The sequence below is a fragment of the Oncorhynchus masou genome, chromosome 12 (genome assembly GCF_036934945.1).
Source record: "Oncorhynchus masou masou isolate Uvic2021 chromosome 12, UVic_Omas_1.1, whole genome shotgun sequence".
Classification (NCBI taxonomy): domain Eukaryota; kingdom Metazoa; phylum Chordata; class Actinopteri; order Salmoniformes; family Salmonidae; genus Oncorhynchus; species Oncorhynchus masou.
The window spans coordinates 20,585,756-20,590,809 of NC_088223.1; positions in this window are offsets into that span (position 1 = coordinate 20,585,756).

Here is a 5,054-nt window from a genome sequence, read left to right on the forward strand (position 1 = left end):
ACACACACGCTGTTTGGAACTCTCTGTCTTCTCTCTACTTCCAACTCCAGCCACTCTCCTTCCCTGTCCTGGCAGGGGCGGCTTTGCTTACCAGCCCCCCGACTGGCAAGTCTGGACTGGTTGAGCAGAGAGACCGACAGAGCAAGCGAGGGAGGTTTGGGACAGGCAGAGTGAGGAAGAGAGGGAAAGCAAGGAAGGGAGGGAAAGAGAGGGGGGAGCACGTCCACATCAGGTTCATAAAGATTTGTGAGCGTGTGACAAGGGAGGACAGGGAGCATTGGGAAAGTAGGGCGTTTGATCACACCTGACACTCTCTAAACTCCCCTGGTCTGGGAGGACACTGCTAAGCTAGTGTGTGTGTGTGTGTGTGTGTGTGTGTGTGTGTGTGTGTGTGTGTGTGTGTGTGTGTGTGTGTGTGTGTGTGTGTGTGTGTGTGTGTGTGTGTGTGTGTGTGTGTGTGTGTGTGTGTGTGTGTGTGTGTGTGTGTGTGTGTGTGTGTGTGTGTGTGTGTGTGTGTGTGTGTGTGTGTGTGTGTGTGTGTGTGTGTGTGTGTGTGTGTGTGTGTTAGTGTTAGTGTGTGAGTAATTCATGGCCCAACTGGAATAGACTGCCAGTCCATCGGGCACAGGGGAAACCACCGAGGCTCAGGTAAAGAAAAACAGTCGCACCGTCGGTTTGGGCCATGTCACTGGTGATTTACCTGACTGGGTTAAAATGGGGATTGAAGACGTTGGTTGTAATCGTGCTAGAGGAACACATCAGTCTTAAAATATGTGGTGGTTCAGCTCATTTTGCTATTGTGTTTGTTGTGTTCTCCTGTACTAGCCTTTCTGAGTATTTACAGTGCCTTGCGAAAGTATTCGGCCCCCTTGAACTTTGCGACCTTTTGACACATTTCAGGCTTCAAACATAAAGATATAAAACTGTATTTTTTTGTGAAGAATCAACAACATTTATTGGATATTTCAAACTTTTTTAACAAATCAAAAACTGAAAAATTGGGCGTGCAAAATCATTCTGATAGAGACATACCCCAAGCGACTTACAGCTGTAATCGCAGCAAAAGGTGCCGCTACAAAGTATTAACTTAAGGGTGCTGAATAATTTTGCACGCCCAATTTTTCAGTTTTTGATTTGTTAAAAAAGTTTGAAATATCCAATAAATGTCGTTCCACTTCATGATTGTGTCCCACTTGTTGTTGACTCTTCACAAAAAAATACAGTTTTATATCTTTATGTTTGAAGCCTGAAATGTGGCAAAAGGTGGCAAAGTTCAAGGGGGCCGAATACTTTTGCAAGGCACTGTAAGTCTCTTTACAGGGTCATTGATATCACTTGATAGTAAGACGGCGCCAGAGTAGAAAGCAGACGTTTTACGCGCCCCCAACCGATTGTGTTTTTTTGTTAGTTTACCTGTGTTGTTTGTAACTTCTTTTATTACTATTTTTGTCCATAATGTTGCCGCTATCGTCTCTTATGACCGAAAATAACTTCTAGACATCAGGACTGCGATTACTCCCCACGGACTAGCAGAATCCTTTTTCTTCTTTCACGACTCTAACGAGACCCAAGGTGGAGGATATACAGCTCCCTCGGGAACAGGCCCCGAACCCAGTGATCTACGTGAAGGCGAAGAAAGAGAGGCCGGAGGGCAGGCTGCCTTCTAAGGAGTCGGAGGCAATCAAATAAACCCCCACTCCCCTTGATTCTGCTAGCAAACATGCAATCTTTGGGCAATAAAATGGACGAGTTATTGGGAAGGTTAAACTACCAACAGAACATTAAAACTGTAACATCTTATGCTTCACAGAGTCGTGGCTGAACGACGACAATGTCAACATACAGCTAGCTGGTTATACGATGTACCAGCAAGACAAGACAAGACAAGGGGCGGCGGTCTATGTATTTTTGTAAACAACAGCTGGTGCACGATATCTAAGGAAGTCTCGCGCTATTGCTCGCCTGAGGTAGAGTTTCTCATGATAAGCTGCAGATCATCATTATCTACCAAGAGAGTTTTCATCTATATTCCTTGTAGCTGTTTACATACCACCACAGTCAGAGGCTGGCAATAAGATAGCATTGAATGAGCTGTATTCCGCCATAAGTAAACAAGAAAACGCTCACACAGAGGCAGTGCTCCTAGTAGCCAGTGACTTTAATGCAGGGAAACTTAAATCAGTTTTACCAGATTTCTATCAGCATGTTAAATGTGCAACCAGAGGGAAATAACTCTGGACTACCTATACTCCACACACAGAGATGCATACACAGCTCTCCTTCGCCCTCCATTTGGCAAATCTGACCATAATTACATCCTCCTGATTCCTGCTTACAAGCAAAAATTAAAGCAGGGACCACCAGTGACTTGATCAATAAAAAAAGTGGTCAAATGAAGCAGATGCTAAGCTTCAGCACTGTTTTGCTGGAATATGTTCTGGGATTCCTCCAAAGACATTGAGGAGTACACCACATCTGTCATTGGCTTCATCAATAAGTGCATCGATGACATCATCCCACAGTGACCGTACATACGTACATACCCCAACCAGAAGCCATGGATTACAGGCAGCATCCGCACTGAGCTAAAGACTAGAGCTGCCACTTTCAAGGAGCGGGACTCTAATCCGGAAGCTTATAAGATATCCTACTAACCCATCCGACAAAACATCAAACAGGCAAAGCGTCAATACAGGACTTAGATCGAGTCGTCCTACACCGGCTCTGATGCTCGTTGGATGTGGCAGGGCCTGCAAACCATTACAGACTACAAAGAGAAGCACAGCTGAGAGCGACACGAGCCAACCGGACGAACTAAACTACTTCTAGGCTCACTTCGAGGCAAATAACACTGAAACAGGCATGAGAGCACCAGCTGTACTGGAAGACTGAGTGATCACACTCTCTGCAGCTGATGTAAGACCTGTAGAGAGGTCAACATTCACAAGGCCACAGGGCCAGACGGATTACCAGGACGTGTACTGCGAGCACACACTGACCAACTAGCAAGTGTCTTCACTGACATTTTCAACCTCTCCCTGTCCGAGTCTGTAATACCCACGTTTTAAGCAGACCACCATAGGGCCTGTGCCCAATAACAATAAGGTAATCTGCCTAAATGACTACCGACCTGAAGAACTCACGTCCGTAGCCATGAAGTGCTTTGAAAGGCTGGTCATGGCTCACATCAACACCATCATCCCAGAAACCCTAGACCCACTCCAATTTGTATACCGCCCCAACAGATCCACAGTCTCTATTGCACTTCACACTGCCCTTACCCACCTGGACAAAAGGAACACATAAACAAAGAAACATCCCTTTTTCAGGACCCTGTCTTTCAAAGATAATTTGTAAAAATCCAAATAACTTCACAGATCTTCATTGTAAAGGGTTTAAACACTATTTTCCATGCCTATTCAATATACCATAAACAATCAACGAACATGCACCTGTGGAACGGTCGTTAAGGCACTAACAGCTGTCATGTCTTTGGCATCATTAAAGTGAAGACTGTTATTTTATCAAATCAATTCTCTGTAATTATTATTACGTGATTAAACTATTCATGTAAATGTAATTAACTAGGAAGTCCGGGCACCAAAGAAAATCTTCAGATTACAAAGTTATAATTTTCCTAATATAACTTTTCAGATATTTTAATATCTGCTCAATTGGTCTTCTAATTAATGAATTATTCTTTACCTCACGTTAGTCTCATTCCAAACGTCGTAAATGGTTGGTTATCTGCAGGAACCCAGTCTTTGCTATTAATCATCCATACATCAAATGTCTCAATCATTTTTATTTTATTTATTTTATTTTTATTTCACCTTTATTTAAGCAGGTAGGCTAGTTGAGAACAAGTTCTCATTTACAACTGCGACCTGGCCAAGATAAAGCATAGCAGTGTGAACAGACAACACAGAGTTACACATGGAGTAAACAATTAACAAGTCAATAACACAGTAGAAAAAAAGGGGAGTCTATATACAATGTGTGCAAAAGGCATGAGGAGGTAGGCAAATAATTACAATATTGCAGATTAACACTGGAATGATAAATGATCATGTACAGGTAGAGATATTGGTGTGCAAAAGAGCAGAAAAGTAAATAAATAAAAACTGTGGGGATGAGGTAGGTGAAAATGGGTGGGCTATTTACCAATAGATTATGTACAGCTGCAGCGATCGGTTAGCTGCTCAGATAGCTGATGTTTGAAGTTGGTGAGGGAGATAAAGGTCTCCAACTTCAGTGATTTTTGCAATTCGTTCCAGTCACAGGCAGCAGAGTACTGGAACGAAAGGCGGCCGAATGAGGTGTTGGCTTTAGGGATGATCAGTGAGATACACCTGCTGGAGCGCGTGCTACGGATGGGTGTTGCCATCGTGACCAGTGAACTGAGATAAGGCGGAGCTTTACCTAGCATGGCCTTGTAGATGACCTGGAGCCAGTGGGTCTTGCGGCGAATATGTAGCGAGGGCCAGCCGGCTAGAGCATACAAGTCGCAGTGGTGGGTAGCATAAGGTGCTTTAGTGACAAAACGGATGGCACTGTGATAAACTGCATCCAGTTTGCTGAGAAGAGTGTTGGAAGCAATTTTGTAGATGACATCGCCGAAGTCGAGGATTGGTAGGATAGTCAGTTTTACTAGAGTAAGCTTGGCAGCGTGAGTGAAGGAGGCTTTGTTACGGAATAGAAAGCCGACTCTTGATTTGATTTTTGATTGGAGATGTTTGATATGGGTCTGGAAGGAGAGTTTGCAGTCTAGCCAGACACCTAGGTACTTATAGGTGTCCACATATTCAAGGTCGGAACCATCCAGTGTGGTGATGCTAGTCGGGCATGCGGGTGCAGGCAGCGATCGGTTGAAAAGCATGCATTTGGTTTTACTAGCGTTTAAGAGCAGTTGGAGGCCACGGAAGGAGTGTTGTATGGCATTGAAGCTTGTTTGGAGGTTAGATAGCACAGTGTCCAATGACGGGCCGAAAGTATATAGAATGGTGTCGTCTGCGTAGAGGTGGATCAGGGAATTGCCCGCAGCAAGAGCAACA